Below are 22,356 nucleotides of genomic sequence, written 5' to 3' on the forward strand. Positions count from 1 at the left end.
TGTGGGAGGAAACCGGAGCACCCAGAGGAAACCCACGCAGACACAGGGAGAACTTGCAAACTCCACACAAGCAGTACCCAGAATTGAACCCGGGTCGCTGGAGCTGTGAGGCTACGGTGCTAACCACTGTGCCGCCCACCTTTGTTTCTTGCTAGCTTGCATTCATATTCTCTTTTCTCTTTATCTGTTTCTTAGTCATCCTTTGCTCGATTCTAAATTGCTCCCAATCCTCGGGCTTACCACTTTTTCTGGCAACCTTCAAAGCCACTTACTTTGATCCAATGCAATCTCTTAACTTTTGTTAGCCACAGTTGATTCATCTTTCCTGTAGCAGTTATTGTGTCTTAGAAGAATGTATATTTGTTGCAGACCATGTACTACTACTTTATATACTAGCCATGGCCTGTCTACTGTCAAATCTTTTAGTGTATTTTCCCAATCCACCATAGCCAACTTGCCCCTCATATCTTCATAGATTCCTGTGTTCAGATTTAAGACCCTAGTTTCAAAATGAACTATATCACTTTCAAACTTATGTAAAATTCTATCCTTATGGCCACTGTTTCCCAAAGGCTGCTTTTATAGCAAGGTTATTAATTAGCCCTTTCTAATTACGTAACACTAATTTGTATTTTTTTGAACCTCATTCACATCTTTCTCCCTGCTCTAAACTATCAATCAGGTTTCTGCCTCTCACATAAGCCTTTTCTCATCACGTTCTTACCTATCTGTTCATAGCCAAAGTATCTCCAGTAATGACTTCTTTTCCAGTTCTTGCCCTGTTACTTCAGGGATCCAAGGATCAATGCTTGGCCCCCTCCTCGTCCCCATCTATATTCTTCACCTTGGTGCTACCATCTGCAGACATGGGGTCAGCTTCTACCCATTGACATTTAGCTCCATCTCTCCAGTACTTTTCTCAATTACTCCACTGCACATGTTGTCAGACTGTTTGGTATTCAGTCTCAGATGAAGCGCAATTTCCTCCAGCTATATGTTTGGAAGACCGAATCTGTTGACTTCAGCCTCCGTTATAAACTCCATACCCTGGCCAACAACTTCATCCCCTTCTGCAGCCACTGTTCAACCTGAAGTAGACTGTTCACAATCTCTGTCATGTGTGACTGACTGTGAAATGAACATCAGACCCCATATAATTTCTATCCCATTATTTGCTTCCAACTTTGTAACATTGCCCACCTTCGCTCCTATCCTTGGTCCATCTGACGCTGAAACCCTGATCTATACCTTTTTCAACTCTAAACTTGACTATTCCAAGGTTCTTCTGGCCAGCCTTCCATCCTGCACCATCCATATACTTTAGTTCATCCAAGCGCTGCTGCCCGTATCCTGTGCCACACCAAGTGCCGCTCATCCATCATTCTTGTTCTTGACCTATATTGGCGTCTGGTCCCCCAGTGACTCATTTAAAATTCTTGTCCTTGTGTTTAAATCTCTTCATAACAGAGGTGCTGTGGAATGTGCTAAATGATTGCCACTGTTTCAAAGAACTATAAAATGCAAAAGTAAAACTGATGTCTAATATTTCTCTGAGAACTATCTAATAATTCCAAATTGTTTTTGAATGAGTTAATCCTTTATAAGTTAAATCTGACTAATCAGTAATGTAAATGAGAACAAATATCCTGTCTGCAAAGTAGGTACCAGTTCCAAATGTTATGCGGGCATGCATGACTCCAGATTGTGATGGACAAAAATGTGCTTGAGGCAAAAAATGTATATACAGATCCGCCATGGCATTTTTCCACAGTGGGCCATATATACCATTGTCAGAGAACAAGATACATACATCCAGTGAAAGAGTTTGGAAGAGACCTACCCGGTGACCGTTCTGGTTCCTGAAAAATATATATTATGAATAGAACCTTGGTTAGACTGCACCTGGAGTACTGTGTGCAGTTTTGGTCTCCTTACTTTAGGAAGGATATTATGCCAGAGAGAGTGCAATGAAGGTTCACCAGACTTGTTCCTAAGATGGTGGGACTGGCCTATGAAGAGAGATTGGGGAAACTGGGCCTGTATTCGCTAGAGTTTCGAAGAATGAGAGGTGATCTCGTTGAAACATACAAAATACTTAAGGAATAGACAGCTAAGATGTTTTCTCTGGTTGGGGAGTCTAGAACCAGGGACACAATTTCAAAATAAGAGGGAAGCCACTTAGGAGATGAGGAGAAATTTCTTTACTCAGAGGGTTGTTAATCCTTAGAATTCTCTACCCCAGAGGGCTGTGGCAGCTCAGTCATTGAGTAGGTTTAAAGCAGAGATTTACAGATTTCTAAATACCAATGACATAAAGGGATATGGGGTTAGTGTGGGGGAAAAAGGCATTGAAGTGGATGATCAGCCATGATCGTATTGAATGGCGGAGCAGGTTCGATGGGCTGAGTGGCCTACTCGTGCTCCTGTGTTCCTGTTTCTTCTTGCTAAATGACATAGTTCCATTTACATGAATGTTTTTGAGTTATCAATTTAAAACAAGGCAACCTGTAGCTATTTAGAATACATTACAAAATAGAATGCTTTCTCTCATTCTCTCTCAAGCTCTAGCAGTGTGCTTCTCTTACTGAAGTAAAACCAAGCTCTTGAAAATATCTTTGCTGTCAAAACCTAACCTCCAAAAGATTTTAAAAGTTTATGCGTTAGCTTGTTTTGAGGTTTTCTGGAAAAATGTTTTTTTTTAATTATTGCTAAAACTTCCAACGCTTAGTTGTACAACACAATTTACCTGCTGAAAATCATACTGTGCACTTACTGAATCTGCAGCATACTAACAGTTGTAAGCACTGATGCTTGCTGGCAGATATAGCTAATGTTTCTTCAATTATAAACTGAAGAGAACCAACTCAAACGCCTAGATTTTTCGGAGAGGCTGAGGCCTCCTAATAAATAACTTGATAAGGATACATGCAAGACCAGTTTATAATTTTTATTGTATAATCTGCATTTAACTTATGTTGCAAACTTTATTTTCAACATTGGGCATTTCAGTTATCAGGACAATGACAGTGGTGAAGCATTTTCAGAAGTTTTCTGAACGATTTTGATTGGTTCTACAATTTTGATTCATACATTTGCTACCTATTCAGTTCTGATTTGCTGTTTATGAATATGAAAGCCAATCAAAAAGTGCTGCAGTAGTCAGGGAATGAATGCAATTGTACTATTTTGGATATTCTTGGTAGATTTCTTCTGGCTTTACTCATGGTGAGTTGGAGAATATGCTGTCTTCGAACAAAAGGGGTATTATGTCTTGCAATGCCAAATATAGTATCAGGATCCCAAATTTGAAATGGCAATATATTAACTTCATGGTATTCTACTAGTTTTAGTGGTGATTTTAGGAATCAAATTCTATGAATAAGCAAGTTGGCCTGGGGTGTGACAGTACTAAGGTGGGGGTCTTGGGGTTTGTGATGTGACGATTATAATAACATGGGAGTAGACTTAAGCCTGTAGCACTATTCAGTTAAATCATGGCTGATGTATCTCCACCTTTACATAATATGCCTTGGTTTCCAATAGAGACAATACTTGAAAGGTACTTCATTGACTGTTTAAAAATGCTTGGGGATGTTCTGAGGTTATGAAACAAAAAGTTACACAAATCCAAAACTATTCCCTCTTTATCCTTGCCAAACAAAAATCATAAGAGCTGTGGGGTGAAATATGTGCTGTGAGAGCATGGGAGAGAAGGTTCTGAAGTTGGGAGGAAAGAGTAGAATTTGGAGAGGTTTTCTGAGCTGTCCCCTGAGACTTGTTTTAGTTGGCTCATAGAAAATTAATAAATTTATTTTTTTGGACAATAACAAACACATGACTTGCCAACATAAACAACCCATGGTTTTTTATTCTAAAAGAACCCAAACTATTCAAATGTTCATATTTTAGGCTGTTACCATGTGAGGCTGATATGCAGGGTGTAGCAGAAAGGTACATTGCTCTAGCGGAAAAAAATTGGAAAGACACGTCTTGATATTTCATTACCCAGAAATATTAAAATGCAGCTATATAACCATATGTAATAATGATTGCTGTGGAATTTAAAATCTAAACAGAGCACAAGTGTAATTCGGTGTGTCTGTCTACCTCTCTGTTCCCTTTGTGCTGTGTATGTTTCAGCTGAACTCTTGCTGAAGTTAAAAAAAAATGTTACTAGCTTTCATTTTGAATAGGAATCGCTGACTAGCCACAGATGTGCCTACTGCATCACCGCTTTAGCCAGATGTAGTAATTTTAGTCCAAAAGCTTTGGGTAAATGAACTTAATGAATATGTACTGCCATTTAGTCTCTGCGCTTTCACCAATGTCTGGAATTCTGACATGAATTTATCAGACATACCACATCTTTGTGCAGGTTCTAGTTTTTGTCCAGCAGTTGCAAAACAGTACTTTGACTTCATTGGAGTGATTTTGTTAAAAATGTTGACCTGCACAATGAGGCATGCCAGACCTGTTCCTGCTCTGCATCCAACGCATGGGTAGATGCTGCTTGCCTTTCACCATGATGCACCTGTTGGTGCTGCTCATTATTGGTTGCACTTGCTTTCTTCAGGCCTGGAGCAGTTTTTACTGAACGGTTGAGCTGATCACAAAGACAGCTCCCCTTTCCAAATAGTATGGATGGTGCTTTCATGGGGATGTTTTCACCTGTGTTATGCATCATTTTAGGAGATAACCAATAAGTGTTAACCAAAGAGGTAATGCACACGCAATGAAAAATACTTGTTTTTTTAAACTAATTTCTTAATAAATGCTCTAACATTGGATAAGACTGATTTTAAGATGTCAGCTCAAAAACATTTTTAAATGCATTTTCATTTGTTTTGAAATCATTTAGTAAAGTAAACTTCAATGCTACATAGTGAACAGAAACAATTTGACTTTCCAACTGAGAAAAATGCAAACAAAAACACTGGCATTTAAATCAACTGTCTGACTGCCTTTCTCAAGTAAATAATCAGCTTAAATGTTAAATTTTACTTAAATAGAGCTGTTAAAAATTAACACTATTGTTTGTATTATTTGAAAATAAAGGAACTTGAATCCTATTTACAGCATGAAAAGAGAAATTCTGCCTGTTGCAGTGAGAATTATAATGGTGCATGTTACTCATTTTGACTGGGCTTAAAAATAATTTGCAGTTATGAAGAGGTAACTCTGGGGAATGATAACAACAATAGCCCAGATTTTAGTGTTGAAGTGAGGCCTTTAAGTAAAAGCCTTAACAAATATGTTCAAACAAAAGATAATCTTAGGGGTAGATTTAATAATGTTATAGTTGAGCATGCAATTTTAAATGCTTTTGTGTTGCAAACTTTATTTTGAGTCCTCAATGGATCAGTTGAAAGAAAGCAGGAAAAAAATAATTTTCAAGAATGATTGAGTGGATTGGTTTACCACCTTTTTGTTATCTTGCCCATTTTTGATTTGTATCTTTTTTTTAAACTTTAGTTTTCATTCCTGTTTGCTAAATGCTGATTGATATGGTATCTGTCTGTTCAGGTATAATTTATTAAATACAAAATTTCAGTCAACAAGGTTCGTGTGCTGCAGAAAACATTTGTGTGATGGACAAGAAGTACATAGTTAGGTAAGGTGAAGCGCCATGTCAAAAAGTCAGCTCAAACAAGCCTCAATTTGTAACGGTGCTGGGATGAATAGAGGGTTTTTTAATTTGATGAGATTTAGGTGAGTCTGACGTGGTCGTACTTCTTGCCCATCCTTTGTTTCCCAGGAAAGGTGGTGATGGACTGTCATCTTGAAAAGCTCCAAACCTTGTGATGGTGGTCCCGCAATGGTGTTGGAAGGAAATTTCATGATTTTGATCCAGTGAATGCGAAGGAACGGCAAATCCAGATGGTATGAGACAAGAGAATAACCGGTAGGTAATGGTTATCCTACAAGATTGCTGTTCTAATGCTTTCCAGTGGTCAGACTTGCATGGCTGGGCGCTATAGTGAAAGTAAGCTGTTGAATTAATGACGATTATCCTGCATATAGTGCATAATATGCTAATAGTGGAAGAAATACATATTGAATCCAGTAATTAGACTGCTGTGCCCTAATTGTGTCCAAGCAAGGGTGAGTATTCCACTATACTCCTGATTAGAATCTTGTAGATGGTAGGGTAGCTTTGAAAGATCAATAGGTGAGACACTTGTCAGAGTACCCAACCTTTGTCTTGCTTTTGCTGCTGTGGTGTTGATATGGCTGGTTTGATTAAGTTTCTGATCAGTGGTGACTCCTAAGACTGTGTTTATCTGACATCCAGTACTGAATGAGCAGAAACTTCCTCCAATTAAACTTTGGGAAGACTGAAGCCATTGTGTTTAGCCCCTGTTCCAAACTCCTTTCTCTAGCTGACAACACCATCCCTTCCCTGACAACTGTCTGAGACTAAAGACTGTTCGCAACCTTGGAGTCATACTTGTCCCCGAGATGAACTTCCAACCTGGGAGAGTGGAGGGGCAGCGGACCTGCGAGGAAATGCACTGGAGAGGGAGAGTATAAATCAAGACTGAGGCTTGGGGCCTACACCTACCTGGGAGAGCGGAGAGGCTGGAAGTTGGCATACACTGGGTTTGAAGAAAGAGTGGAAAAGAAATCTAAAAGTGACATTATAAGAAAGCTGTAAGTTGATTAGTTGGTGAGTAACTGCTGTTAGAATTTGTGTATAAATAGCTAGAAAGTTAGAAAATGTAAAATTCTGTTTTAAAAATTTCCCTCAAGTAACAACTACTTTATAGGTAAAATTTATTAGTTTTACTAAGGTTTAAATTAATAACGTGAGTGATTAGTGAGTAGAGGCATTAATTACAAAAAATTATTTTAAAAATAATTAAATATAAAGGTGATAGAGCAGGTGATGTGTTGCAGCTGCAGCAAATGGGAGCAGGTCGACACCAGTGTGATCAGCGGCAATCACATCTGCAGTAAGTGTCTGGGCTCAAGGAGCTTTGGATGAGAGTGGATGAGCTGGAGGCTGAGCTACAGATACTGCGATGCATCAGGGAGGGGGAAGGTTACCCGGACATTTGTTCCATAAGGCAGTCACACCCCATAGGATAGTGCTTTCTGATTTGGTCAGGGACAGGAGGGTGTGACTGTGAGTGAGGCAGGTAAAGGGGATCCAGAGGAAGAAGTAGAGAAACCTCAGCCCTTTCAATTGTCCAACAGGTTTGAGGTTCTTTCAGCTTGTACAGATGAGAGTGGGGGCTGCAGGGTGGATGAACAAACTGACCATGGCACTGTTGTATAGAAGTCATTCAAGCGGTTGGGGGGGGGGTAGTAAATAGGACTATAGTGGTAGTAGAAGATAGTATAGTCAGGGGGATAGACACAGTTCCTTGCGCCAAGAGCGAGAGTCCAGAAGGTTGTGTTGCCTGCCCAGTGTCCAGGGTTTGGGATATCTACTCAGGGCTGGAGAGGAACTTGGAATGGGAGGGGGAGGATCACATGGGAACCAACGACATAGATAGGACTAGGAATGAGGTTCTGAATAGAGAGTATGAGCAACTAGGGGCTAAATTAAAAAGCAGAACCTCAAAGGTGGTAATCTCTGGATTATTACCTGAGCCATGAGCAAATTGGAGTAGGGTAAATAAGATTAGAGTTAAATGCATGGCTCACAAAGATTGGTGTGAGAGAAATGGGTTTCAATTCATGAGGCACTGGCACCAGTACTGGGAAAAGTGGGATAAAAACAAGAAATGCTGGAAATACTCAACAGGTCTGACGGCATCTGTGGAGAGAGAAACAGAGTTAACGTTTCAGGTCAGTGACCTTTCATCAGAATTGGCACAGGTTGGAAATTTAATAGGTTTTAAGCAAATAAGCAAGGGTGGGGCATGAGATAACAAAAGGGAAGGTGTTGATAGGACAGGGTCACAGAGAATAACTGACCAGAAGGTCATGGAGCAAAGGCAAATGGTATGTTAATGGTGTGCTGAAAGACAAAGTGTTAGTGCAGAGAGGGTGTTATTGACAGAAAAATGAACAGGCCTGGCCCAAAGCACAAACATGAAAAAAAAGTGGTTAAAAAAATGAATGATGAAACAAACCAAAATAAAATAAACAAATAAAAAGGAAAAATACTAAAAATAAAAAGGGGGGCCCTTCATGCTCTGAAATTTTTGAACTCAATGTTCAGTCCAGCAGGCTGTAGCGTGCCTTATTGGTAAATGAGGTGCTGTTCCTCAAGCTTGCGTTGATGGTCACTGGAACACTGCAGCACGTCCAGGACAGATATGTGGGCATGAGAACAGTGGTGGGGGGAGGGCGGGGGGTGTTGAAATGGGAAGCAACCGGAAGCTCAGGGTTATGCTTTCGGACTGACCGGAGGTGTTCTGCAAAGCGGTCACCCAGTCTGTGTTTGGTCTCCCCAGTGTAGAGGAGACTACATTGTGAGCAGTGAATACAGTATACTAAATTGAAAGAAGTACAAATAAATCGCTGCTTCACCTGAAAGGAGTGTTTGGGGCCTTGATTAGTGAGGAGAGAGGAGGTAAAAGAGCAGGTATTACACCTCCTGTGATTGCATGGGAAGGGGATGAGATGTTGGGGGTAGTGGAGGAGTAGACCAGGGTGTCGCGAAGGGAATGATCCCTTTGGAATGTTGACAGTGGAGGGGAGGGGGAAGATGCATTTGGTAGTGGCATCATGCTGGTCGTGACAGAAATGGTGGAGGATGATCCTTTGGATGTGGAGGCTAGTGGGTTGGAAAGTGAGGACAAGGGGAACCCTGTCGCGGTTCTGGGAGGGAAGGAAAGGGGTCAGGGTGGAGGTGTGGGAAATGGGCCGGACATGGTTGAGGGCCCTGTCCATCACAGTGGGGGTGGGGTGGGGGGGGGGGGGGAACGTCCTCAGTTGAAGAAAAAGGAAGACCTATCGGAAGCGCAGTTGTGGAAGGTAGGGTCATCAGAGCAGATTTCGGAAACAGAGAAACTGGGGGAATGGAATGGAGTCCTTGCAGGAGGCAGGGTATGTAAGTAGCAAATGTAACCCCATTATTTAAGAAACGAGGGAGAGAGAAAACGGGGAACTACAGACCTGTTAGTTCGATGTTAGTAGAAGCAAAAATGTTAGACTGTATTACAAAGATGTGATAACTAGACACTTAAAGAATAATATGATTGGGATGAGTCAATGTGGATTTATGAAAGGGAAATCATGTTTGACAAACCTGTTGGGAGTTTTTTTGAGGACTTTACTTGTAGCATAGATAAAGGAGAATCAGTGGATGTGGTGTATTTGAATTTTCAGAAGGCTTTTGATAAAATCCCACACAGGAGGGTTAGTAAACAAAATTAGAGCACATGGGATTGGGGTAATATACTGGGTTGGATTAAGAATTGATTAACAGGCAGAAGAGAGAGGGTAGGAATAAACGGTTATTCTCTGGTTGGCAGGCTGTTACTAGTGGGGCACCACAAGGATCAGTGCTGGGGCTGCAGCTGTTCACAATTTATATAAATGATTTGGATGTGGGGACCAAATATAATATTTTCAAATTTGCTGATGACACAAAGCGAGGTGGGATGAAGTTGTGAGGAGGATGCAAGGAGGCATGAAGGGGATTTGGACAGGCTAATTGAATGGGCAAGAACATGGCAGATGGAATATAAAATGAATAAGTATGAAGTTATCCACTTTGGTAGAAAAAACAGAAATGCAGAATATTCCTTAAATGGTGAGAGGTTGGAAAATGTTGATGTCCAAAGAGACCTGGGTGTTCTTGTTCATGAGTCACTAAAAGCTAGCATGCAGGTGCAGCAAGCAGTTAGGAATGCAAATGGTATGTTGGCCTTCATCACAAGAGGTTTTGAGTATAGGAGTGAAGAAGTCTTGCTGCAACTGTTTAGAGCCTTAGTGAGACTGCACCTGGTGCATTGTGAACAGTTTTGGTCTCCTCATCTAAGGAAGGATATATTTGCCATAGAGGGAGTGCAATGGACGTTCACCAGACTAATCCCTGAAATGGTGGGATTGTCTTATGAGGAGAGATCAAGGAAACCGGGTTTTGAAGAATGAAGGGTGACCTCACTAAAACTTACAAAATTCATACAGGGCATGACAGGGTGGATGTAGACAGGATGTTTCCCCTGGCTGGTGAGTCTAGAACCAGGGGAGATAGTCTCAGAATAAGGGGTAGGCCATTTAAGACTGATATGAGGAGGAATTTCTTCACTCAGAAGGTGGTGATCTTTGGAATTCTTTACCCCAGAGGGCTGCAGAAGCTCAATCACTGAGCATGTTCAAGACAGAAATTGGTAGATATCTGGATACCAACGACATCAAGGGATATAGCGATAGTGCGGGAAAGTGGCTTTGAGGCCGATGATCAGCTATGATCTAATTGAATGGTGGAGCAGACTTGATGGGCTGAATGGCCTACTCCTGCCCCTATGTTCCAACCACATATTCGAGCCATCACTAAGATTGCCTATTTGCACTCTGTAACTTAGCCCAAATTCGCCCGTCTCAGCTCGTCTGCTGCTGACACACTCGTCTTTGTTACCTCTAGACTTGACTATTTCAATGCACTCCTGGCTGGTCTCACACATTCTACCCTCTAAACTTGAGGCCACCCAAAGCTCTGCTGCCCATTTCCTAACTTGCACCACATCCTGTTTACCTATCACCCCCTATGCTTGCTGACCTACATTAGCTCCCTGTCAAGCATTATCTTGATTTTAAAATTCTAATCCTTATTTTCAAATCCCTCCACGGCCTTGCCCCTCTCTATCTCTGTAATCTCCTCCAGTCCCACAACCCTCTGATATTTGCACTCGTCTAATTCTAGCCTCTTGAGCATTCCCATTTTTAATCGCTCCATCTGCCTAGGCCCTAAGCTCTGGAATTCCCTCCTTGCACCTCTTCCTTTCTGACCTGTTTTCCTCCTTTAAGACACTCCTTAAAACAGAACTCTTTGACCAAGCTTTTGGTCATCTGACCTAATATCTCCTTATCTAGCTCAACGTCATGTTTTGTTTCATAATTCTCCTGTAAATCACCATGGGTGGTTTATTGCATTAACGGCGCCATACTAATACAAGTTGTATATACTCATGTGAAGTGCCTTGCAGCATTTTTCCACATGAACAAATCTTTATAAATGCAATTTGTTGTGGCTAATGATGAAGAACTGATGAATGATGGTGTCATTGAACGTTGGTGATGGCTAGGCTTTTTTTTTGTTGGAGATGGCCATTATTTGACGTATGGAGCAAAATCATCTTGTGGAACACTGCTTGCATTTTTTCTCAGTCAGGTAAGTTGGACATCTCTGAAAACTTCTCATCAGGTCAAAGAATCTCAAATTCCAGCCACTCAGAAATCTACACTTTAGCGTTATTGGGAGAGCACACACTCGCCCCATTGTAGCACCCCCTGCTACCTCCTTACCAAAGTCCAGATTGTTTAGCTGCAGGTTGGCAGTGTCACAGACTTCAAAGTGGGCAGATGGATATTACCAAAGTTTAACCTGCTAAAACTATGCCATTTACCAATATGGATACTTGAGGCCCCAACATAAAAGCAAAAATTCAAACGTGCCTATGGTAATTCACAGCATCACATTCAACTCTTGGGAGCTGTAGAAACTGTCTCATTCATATTACAAAGCAGTTTCTGCAGCCTCTTTTTTTAAAACTGCACATAACCTGTATTGAAACTTGTGGATTGCAGTGAATGCTGTGTCGATGGCTTCATCAGTGATTGTGCAAGACATCGAAAGGCCTGTGACTGCAATACTCGAGGCTCCATAATGTGCACTTAAGTAGTTCACAAAGACAAAAATCTTGGATGCTCCTAAATTACACCAAAGTACTCTGTGACCTAACCATTTCATTGTATAAAGTCCAGAGCTTAGGGCCTAGGCAGCTGGAAGCACGGCTGCCTGTGTTGGAGTGAACAAACTCAGGAATGCAGAAGAGGCCAAAATTGGAGGAGCACAGAGATCATGAAGGGTTGTAGGCTGATAGGAACATAGACACAAAGAAGGAAATAATAAATTTGTACAATGAAATGTCACAGAGTACTTTGTGCAATTTTGGACATCCTAAATCAGAAAGAATATTAAAACAAATCACCATGACAATGTCAGTGAATGAAAACTATAGTTATGAGAATTGATGAGATACAAGGACTATTTCCACTGGAGTACAGATGATTAAAAGACTTTATGAAGGGTTTTGATATGAATAGGGAAAGACTACAGTACTTTGATTGAAAAGTCAGTGACAAGGGTAGAAGCAGAGTTGACGTTTAAAAAGGAAATTAGAAAAGCAAAGAGAGGACATGAAAAATTATTAGCAGGTAAAATCAAGGAAAACCCGAAGATGTTTTATCAGTACATTAAGAGCAGGAGGATAACTAAGGAAAAAGTAGGGCCTATCAGAGATGTACAGGGGAAATTATGCATGGTGCAGAAGATGTGAGCAGGGTTTTTAATGAGTTTTTTGTCTCTGTCTTCACAAAGGAGAGGGTTGATGCAGACGTTGTAGTTAAAGAGGAATGTGAAATATTCGATAAGATAAGCATAATGAGAGGGGAAGTGCTTGACGGTCTGACATCCCTGAAAGTGGATAAATCACCAGGACCGGATGGATTACATCCCAGGTTGTTGAGGGAGCCCAAAGAGGAAATAGCGGATGCGCTGAGGATCATCTTCAAATCCTCATTAGGTACAGACGAGGTACCAGATGATTGGAGGTCTGCGAACACTGTACCATTGTTTAAAAAGGGTGTGAGAGATAAGCCAAATAATTATAGGCCAGTCAGTCTGACCTTGGTGGTGGGTAAATTGTTAGTTTATCCTATCCCTCAGAATAGATTCTGTCACTTAGAAAGGCACGGATTAATCAGGGATAGTCAGCATGGATTTGTTAGGGGAAGGTCATGTCTTACTAACTTAGTTGAGTTTTTTGCTGAAGTAACCAGAAGGATTGATGAGGGTAATGCAGTGGGTATGGTCTACGTGGATTTTAGTAAGGCATTTGACAAGGTCCCGCATGGCAGACTGGTCAGTAAAATGAAAGCCCATAGGATACAGGGGAAGGTGGCAGGTTGGATCCAGAATTGGCTTGGATAGGAGACAAAGGGTAGTGGTCGACGGATGTTTTTTCGAATGAAAAACTGTTTCCAGTGGCGTTCTACAGGGCTGAGTGTTGGGTCCCTTGCTGTTTGTGGTGTATATTAATGATTTGGACTTAAATGTTGTAGGCATGATTGGGAAATTTGCAGATGACACAAAAATTGGCCATGTAGTTAATAGTAAGGAGGAAAGCCATGGACTCCAGAATTATATCAATGTTTTGGTTGAGTGGGCGGAAAAGCAGCAAATGGAATTCAATCTGGAGAAGTGTGACGTATTGCATTTGGGGAAGCCAAATAAAGCGAGGGAATACACAATAAACGGGAGGACATTGAGAGGGGTAGAAGTGAGAGACCTTGGAGTACATGTCCGCAGGTCCCTGAAGGTGGCAGGACAGGTGGATAGAGTGGTGATGATATATGGATTGCTTTCCTTTTATTGGCCGAGGTATAGAGTGCAAAAGTATGGATGTGATGCTGGAACTGTATAAGACGCTGGTTAGGCCACAGCTGGAGTATTGCGTGCAGTTCTGGTCACCACATTATAGAAAGGACATAATTGCTTTGGAGAGAGTACAGAGGAGATTTACAAGAATGTTGTTGGGGCTTGAAGGTTGCAGCTATGAAGAAAGATTGGATAAGCTAGGGTCGTTTTCTCTGGAACTGAGGAGGCTGAGGGGTGACTTGATTGATGTGTACAAAATTATGAGGGGGCCTGGATGGAGTAGACAGGAAGGACCTGTTTCCCCTGGCAGGAGGTTAGTTACCAGGGGACACAGATTTAAGATGAATTGGTAGAAGGATTAGAGGGGACATGAGGGGAAACTTTTTCACCTAAAGGGTGGTGGGTGCCTGGAATTCATTGCCAGGAATGGTGGTGGAGGCAGAGACCTTCAATTCTTTTAAAAGGTACTTGGACATGCACCTGAAGTGCTGTAACCTGCAAGGCTATGGACCAGGTGCTGGACGATGGGATTAGTTTGGGAGGCTAGTTTATTTGGCCGGCGCGGACACAATGGGCTGAATGGCCTCCTTTGGTGCTGTACTTTTTCTATGGTTCTACAATTCTAAGGGGTCATCAATTTAAAATTGTCATTATGCAGACTGGAAGAAATTTCTTTCCAGAGTTGTTTTGCCATCAGTGGTAGTTGAGGTAGGGACCATTGCTTCTTTTAAAGGAAAAGTGGATAAATATTTGAAGCAGAGCGCGTTGCAGTGCTATTACGAGGGAGCAGGGTAGTGAGGTTGGTTTTGATTGCACTAGTAGAGATGGCACAGGTACTATTAGCTGAATGGTCTCCCGTGCTGTAAACTTCTATGATTCTAAATAAGCATGTCTGTGCAAAGCATGATTCTTAATTCACGTACTGACAGAGATAACTGATGGCTCAAAGTGTGGGAGATGGAGTTCAATGTAGGGAAGTATCCTTTTTGGACCTAGGAAAGATAGATCAAGGTATTTTCTAAATAGTGAGAAGCTAGGAACTGGCATTTAAGTACAGAAATCACTAAAAGCTAGTAGATGGGTACAAAAAACAGTTTAAATTGCTGGTGGGATGTAGATTTTTATCGAAAGGAGGTTGGAATACAAAGAGCTGGAAGCTATGTTACAGTTAAATACAGCTCTGATTAGATCCCATTTAGAGAACTGATCAGTTCTGGCCACCACACCTTGGGAACAATATATTGGTCTTTGAGGAGGTGTAACACAGATTCATCATTATGATACCAGGGCTAAATGTGTTGTGTTATGACAAAGGATTGCATAGACTCGGCCTTTATATTCCCTTGAATATAGAAGGTTAAGAGGTTATCTAATTGAGGTCTTTAAGATAATTAATGGAGTTGATAGGGTAAATAAAGAGTAACTGTTTCCTCTGGTGTGGGGAATCTAGAACAAGGGATCATAATCTTTAAATTAGAGCTAGACCATTCATGGGTGGCCTTCAACCAAAAGTTTCAAGACTGAGATTAATAACTTTTTGTTGGGTCGGGGTATTAAGGGTTATTGAACCAAGGCAGGTAGGCGGAATTAAGGTAAACTTTGAAATCAAGAAAGTAGTATGTTAAATGTCAGTTAAAAGATCAAACAAATTCCATTGAAATTGTTGCTTTCTTGACATTGACTCAAAGATGTGCTGCTCAAAAGTCCTGCCTTCTGTCCTGCGTCAGTTTGGGGTCTTACTACATACTGTGCAAGAGGCTTTGTAATCTTAAAACTGCTCCCTGTGGATGAACTTCAACAAAAGTTTTTGAAGCTTATTAAATTGCAAGTGCTGGTTTCTTATTGATCTGTACCTGTTAGATCATGTTCCTTGAGGATTAAACTGAGGAAACTTTGCACTGAGATGTTACAATTTGGATGCATTGTAAGCGAGTTAAGATATTGGAATGTTTTTCACTATAATTGAGGATTATTCCACTTCCACTGTACAACTGTGCCAAGATTTCAAGCAATCCTATACTAATTCTGGCACAGTGATAAAGCAGGTGATGCAACTGATTTCCAAACTAAGTTGGAATTGAAAACTTGCATCAATCTGTTAAACATAGCCCCACACTCAATCATATTATTCATGCCTTTTTGCTGTAATTGACTCCTAGGTTGTTTAGGAACATAGGAGCAGGAGTCGGCCATGCAGCCCTTCGGGTCTGCTCTGCCATTCTAGATCCTGGTTGATCGTCTACCTCAATGCCATATTCCTGGACTATCCCCACATCCCTTGACGTTATTCGCAACTAGAAATCTATCAATCTCTGTCTTGAACTTATTCAGTGACTGAGCTTCCACAACCCCCTGGGGCAGAGAATTCCAAAGATTCACCACCTTCTGAGTGAAGAGGTTCCTCCTCATTTCAGTCCTAAATGGCTTGCCCTTTATTCTGAGATTGTGTGCCCTGGTTCTAGACCCCACAGCCAGAGGAAACATCTTTTCTGCATCTCCCCTATATATCCCATTAAGAATTTTGTAAGTTTCTGAGATCGCCTCTCATTCTTCTGAACTCCAGAGAATACAATCTCCTCAATCTCTCCTCGTAGGACAATCCCGCCATCCCAGAAATCAATTTGGTGAACCTCCGCTGTACTCCCTCTATGGCAAGTATATCCTTCCTCAGGCAAGGGGACCGGAACTGCGCACACTATTCCAGGTGCAGCCAATGCTGTATACAATGGAAGCAAGACTTCTTTGCTCCTGTACTCAAATCTCTTGCGATAAAGGTTTAACATAGCGTTTGCCTTCCTAATTGCTTGCTGCAACTACATGATAGCTTTCAGTGACTTATGAACAAGGACACTTAGGTCCCTTTGGACATCAACACTTTCCAATCTCTCACCATTTAAGAAATACTCTGCAACTTCACACTTATCCGCATTATATTCCATCTGCCATGTTCTTGCTCATTCACTCAGCCTGTCCAAATCCCCTTGAAGCCTCTTTGCATCCTCCTCACAACTCACATTCCCACCAAGTTTTGTGTCATCCACAAACTTGGAAATCTTACAATTGGTCCCCACGTCCAAATCATTCATATAGATTGTGAATAGCTGGGACCCAAGCACTGATCCTTGTGGTACCCCACTGGTCACAGCCTGCCAACCTGAGAATGACCCATTTATTCCTACTGTTTGTTTTCTGCCTGTTACCCAATCCTCAATCCATGCTAGTATATTACCCCCAATCCATGCGCTTTAATTTTGCTTAGTAACCTCCTATGTGGGACTTTGTCAAAACCCTTCTGAAAGTCCAAATACACAACTTTCACTGGTTCTTCCTTATCCATTCTGCTCGTAACATCCTCAAAAAAACTCTAACAAGTTTGTCGAACATGATTTCCCCATCATAAATCCATGTTGACTCTGCCCTATCAGACGATTATTTTCTAAATGTCCAATAATCAGATCCTGGATCGGCGCAGGCTTGGAGGGCCGAAGGGCCTGTTCCTGTACTGTAATGTTCTTTGTTCTTTTGAATAGATTTTAGTATTTTCCCACTACTGACGTCAGGCTAACAGGTCTGTAGTTCCCCTTTTTCTCTCTCCCTCCTTTCTTAAACCGTGGGGTTACACTTACGACCTTCCAATCTGCAGGCACCATTGCAGAATTTATAGAATTTTGAAAAATGATCACCAATGCATCCACAATCTCTGTAGCCACCTCTTTCAACACTCTAGGGTGAAGATCATCGTGTCCTGGGGATTTGTCAATTTTCAGTCCCATTAATTTCTCCAATACTACTTTTTTACTAATGCTAATTTCTTGCAGTTCCTCATTCTCACTAGACCCTTGGATCTCGAGTATTTCAGGGAGACTTCTTGTGTCTTCCTCTGTGAAGATAGACACAAAGTAATTATTTAGCTTCTCTCCATTTCTCTGTTTTCCATTGTGAACTCTCCTGTCTCTGCCTGTAATGGACCCACAATTGTCTTTGCCAATTTTTTCCTTTTTACATACTTCGGAGACCATTTCATACAGTGAATATCTGTTACCAGATCACCTTGGGGCAGGAGGAATATTTGCAGCTTTGAAGAATCAATTTTCTACAATATATTCTTCTATAGTGCTATTTTCCGTGCAACTCTGTTCTTAAGATTACTATGCTTTAAAAAGATCACTTTTTTTTGGTGGTGGGGGGGCGGAGCTAAACTTTTACCAAATTAAGCAGAGTATATCACATCTGGTTAAGTCTTCCATTTAGTGCTGTTCATTGATCTACTCAATGAATATGAGATACATTTGATTTTTTTTAGTTTTCTGTCTTGAAGAGTTAACCTGTCATTTCTCTCTACAGATATTGAGAGAATGGTTAGTAAAGCGTGTGGGATCTTGGGATTCATAAATGGAAGCATTGAGTACCAAAACAGGGAAGTTATGCTGAACCTTTATAAAGCTCTGGTTAGACTCCAAATGGAGAATTACATCCAGTTCTGGTCACCACACTTTAGGAAGGATGTGAGGGTCCTTGAGAGGGTGCAAAGGAGATTTACCAGAATGGTTCCAAGGAGGAGGATTTTAGTTACAAGTTTAGTTTGGAAAAGCTGGGTTTGTTCTCCCTAGAACGAAGGAGATTGAGGGGAGATTTAATAGAAGTGTACAAGATTTAGACAGGCTTACATAAGTTAAACAAGGAAAAACGATTCCCATTAACAAATGGTACAAGTAGGGGACACAGATTGAAGGTTTTGGCCAAAAGATGCAGGAGGAATATGAGGAAGCACTTTTTACACAGCAGGTAGTAATGACCTGGAACTCGCTGCCCACAAGGGTGGTGGAAGCGGAAGCAATCACTGACTTCAAGGAAGTTGAATGCCCAGTTGCAGGGCTATGGGGATCGAGCCAGAGAGTGGGACTGACAGCATAGCTCCGTGGAGTATCGGCTTAGACTTGATGGGCTGAATGGCCTCCTGGGCTATAAATGACTGACTCTAACTGCTGACTGATCACTTGTGTGTTACCTATATTTTCTGTTTTTTATTTCAGATTTCAAGCATTTGCAGATGTTTTGCGTACTGTTTGGTTTGCTGCCACTTCTGTTCCAGGATTGCCAACCTTGAAGTTCTGTTCTTATGATTTTTGTTTGGTCTCTTACCCTTGTTCTCCATCATTGTAATGTTTTCATCCTTTATATCATGTAACGATATTTGCTGATTATGTAATTTAGATTGAATATATGTTAACTCATGTTAAAGAATTCTCATCCTCTATCTGTCCTCAGCTTCTGATGGCAGCTCTTAACCAGAGAATTCTAGGAGTCCAGGTTACTGTTCTTTTATCCATTCACAGAATTACAGAATTGTTATAGCACAGAAGGCCGCCATTCGGCCTGTCATGTCTGCGCCGGCTCTCTGAAAGAACAGTTTACCTAGTGCCACTCCCGCCTTTTCCCTATATCCCTGCACATTCCTCCTTTTCAGGTAACAATCCAATTTCCTCTTGAATGCCTCGATTGAACCTGTCTCTACCACACTCTCAGGTGGTGCATTCCAGATTCTAACCACTCTCTGCGTGAAAAAGTTTTTCCTCGTGTCTCTTTTCTGTCTTTTACCAATTACCTTAAATCTGTGCTCCCTTATTCTCGATCCCTGCACCAATGGGAACAGTTTTTCCCCATCTACTCTGTCCAGACCCCTCATGATGCTGAATACCTCTATCAAATCTCTTACCAACCTTATCCAGAGAAAACATTCCAAGCTTCTCTGAAGTTCCTCATCCCTGGAACCATTCTTATGAATGTCTTCTGCACTCACTCCAATGCCTTCACATCTTTCCTAAAATGTGGCACCCAGAACTGAACACATTACTCCTGTTGAGGCCGAACCAGTGTTCTATACAAGTTTAACATAACCTCCTTGCTTTTGTACTCTATGGCCCTATTAATGAAGCCTAGGATGCTGTATGCTCTTATTAACTGCGCTCTCAACCTATCCTCTCACCTTCAGTGATTTATGCACATATATACCCAGGTCCTTCTGCTCCTGCATGCCCTTTAGAATTGCATCCTTTATTTTATATTGTCTCTCCGCATTCTTCCTACCAAAACAAATCACTTCACACTTCTCTGACAGACGCATACGTGGAGAAAGCTACACACAGTCAAGAGCTACAGCATAGAACTTTATGATTTAATCTAGAAACTGGCATTAAAGCTTTGCTAGATGTGTTTTCTAAATGTGTACTGATGCCAACACTGATGATTTAAAATTTGAGTTCAACTCCCAAATCGAATCATGCATGCTAAATGTGCAGACCTGCAAATTTAACATAAATTGGTATACTGTGTTCTTTTGGCACCTCCCATAGTGCCTTTGGGTATCAAATACTTGTTTGTGCTTTTTGTCCTTGTGTGCACTGGAACTTTGCTCAAATGTAAAATTAGATTTTCTTAATATTGTTAGTAGCTCCATCCATACTTATCTCCCAGACTCCAACCCTTAACTTCTAGTTCTCCCGCCCAAAGCTAAATATCAGAGCTGCAAGAATGAATGTTAGAGCAGATATAGCACCTTTCATGCTGGGAAATCAGGTCCAATGTGCGTTTAATATTGCACTGGTTAGGTTACACAAAGTTTCTGCTAATATTCATTTGCATAATGACAAACTTAAACTTAAAATCTTTCATGAACCAGTGCAATTGGGCAGCATAATAGAATGTATTCATTTCTCTTTTTCCATTAAAATGTATATCTTGATGTATTTGAGTGCTAACCTGGTGCAGTTTTATTATACCCATTTTCAGCTGTATTATCACCAAAAATAAGCATTTTTAAATAAGGATGAATTGTCCTCTACTATGAGCAACATGATTTAAAATCAATGAAAATGACTTTTATGAAGCTATACTGAAAATTCAATAGTTTCATTGGTGTAGAGTAGTCAGTTTCTTAGTAAATAAAAGATTTTTTAATAGAAAAAGCTTAAAACATGCCTTATAGTGCCTGTGCACCTATGAAAATGAGCACAATTTGAAGAGCCTTCCGAAACCAGTGCAGTCAGCAGAATGTCATAATTTTGACCTGAGGATACAGCCAGTTTTGTGGGTGGGGCCTGTCTCAGGCGAATAGAATCTTGAACCAGTATAAAAGATAGAAAATGCAAGCAGAAGTGGTTTTGGGTGTAACCTCTTTACATATAAAATCCCTGGATCTTTTGCTCTGTTCAGCTTGAAATTATGTTGAGATAACTACCTGAAACAGCAACAACTTGCATTTATATAATGCCTTTAACGCACCTGGGCTGGAGGAGATTACAGCATTAGGGGTGAAGCCATGGAGGGAATTGAAAACAAGGATGAGAATTTCTAAATTGTGGTGTTGGGGGACTGGGCGCCAATGCAGGTCAGCAAGTACAAGGGTGATGGGTGAATGGGACTTCATGTGAGTTAAGATAAAGACAACAGAGTTTTGGATGAGCTCAGGTTTACAGTGGGCGCAAGGTGGGAGGCTAGCCAACAGAGCATTTTTAAATAAAAACAAAAAATGCTGGAAATACTCAGCAGGTCAGGCAGCATCTATGGAGAGAGAAGCAGAGTTAACGTTTCACGTCCGTGACCCTTCATCAGAACATCTGCAGTATTTTGCTTTTATTTCAGTTTTAGGCTGTAGTCTGTTTCACAGCATAAGAATTAGCTAATTAAAATACATTGAGTTCTGATGAAAGGCCACTGACCTGAAACAGTAACTCTGTTTCTCTCTCTCTCTCCACAGATGCTACCAGACCTGCTGAGTATTTCCAGCATCTGCGGTACATGCCTTTTGTTTCAAACTCTAGAAAAAGTGAAATGGAAATTTATTATTTTATTACACTAGGGAGAATGGTGAAGTTTATGATTCATTATGCTGTTTTATTGAATAAAATAATCTGTTGCTTTCAAGCTTGGATCTGCCTTTCTGAGAGGAGAATCCCATGGTAGCATGTGATGCATTCTAGCAGTCAGTAAATTGTTTACAAAGTTATCGGGCAGGTTAGGACATGCTCCAGATTGTGCAGATTGCGAGGTCCACATAAGATGCTGAACCTGAGAAAATACCTAGTCTGAAAATCCAAAAACATGATAACCTGTTTCCTTCTATACACCTCCAATATATCCCTAATGCTCTCTTGCTCTAGAAAAAAAACTACCTTCTAACTTCCTTAGACTTCACTAATCCATATTACCCTCTCCTCCAGCTTGTCACCCACACTGAAGTTAACACCTCTGTCAATCTGCTTCAGAACTGCCATGTTCTACTTTCAACAATGGTAAGGTGCCTAAATTAGCGACTGAAGCTGCCAGAACACCAGCAATCATAGAGCCCCATCAGCAGATTCATATGCAAACATTGACTAAGATGTGCCAAAAACAGATGACCTTTGGCTGGAGATTGAAAAAAAAATGACCTTGCAGACAACCACTGCACAAATAACTGATCAGTATCAAGCATGGTGACAGTGTTACATTCTTCCTCTGATCCAATGATGTATATTAAAGCATAGTGAATCAACCTATACTTATTTCCCAGAGTGTGAACGTACGATTGAATCACAAAGAATTCATGATGCATACGGATGAAACTGAAATACTGACAATTGTTGTAAAATGTTTAATCTAGTTCACTAGCAGGCAAATGAATCCACAGTGAATTGCAACCATGAAAACAGTTAACTTTAGACATTCTTGATTTGTGAACACTCAAGCCCTTTTAATACAATAAAAGCAAAATACTGCAAATGCTGGAAATCTGAAATAAAAACAAAGTGGCAGCATCA

General features: G+C 40.9%; 1 protein-coding gene across 3 annotated transcripts in view; it reads left to right on the forward strand.

Moving 5' to 3' along the window:
* The window catches only part of LOC137384246 (mitochondrial calcium uniporter regulator 1-like), a 101,060-nt gene extending 79,282 nt beyond the window's left edge, over positions 1 to 21,778 (forward strand). For 2 of the 3 annotated variants that reach the window (XR_010977551.1, XR_010977553.1), the window contains 3 exons: positions 5,524 to 5,611; positions 5,756 to 5,902; positions 6,381 to 6,651. The gene's annotated coding sequence lies outside the window, so the exon portion shown is untranslated. Of the gene's footprint in view, positions 1 to 5,523; positions 5,612 to 5,755; positions 5,903 to 6,380; positions 6,652 to 18,591 lie in introns of those variants that run through there. The other variant, XR_010977552.1, reaches the window with a different exon arrangement.
* The last annotated feature ends 578 nt before the right edge of the window (positions 21,779 to 22,356 follow it).

Source organism: Heterodontus francisci, chromosome 2 (assembly GCF_036365525.1).
Source record: "Heterodontus francisci isolate sHetFra1 chromosome 2, sHetFra1.hap1, whole genome shotgun sequence".
Lineage (NCBI taxonomy): Eukaryota > Metazoa > Chordata > Chondrichthyes > Heterodontiformes > Heterodontidae > Heterodontus > Heterodontus francisci.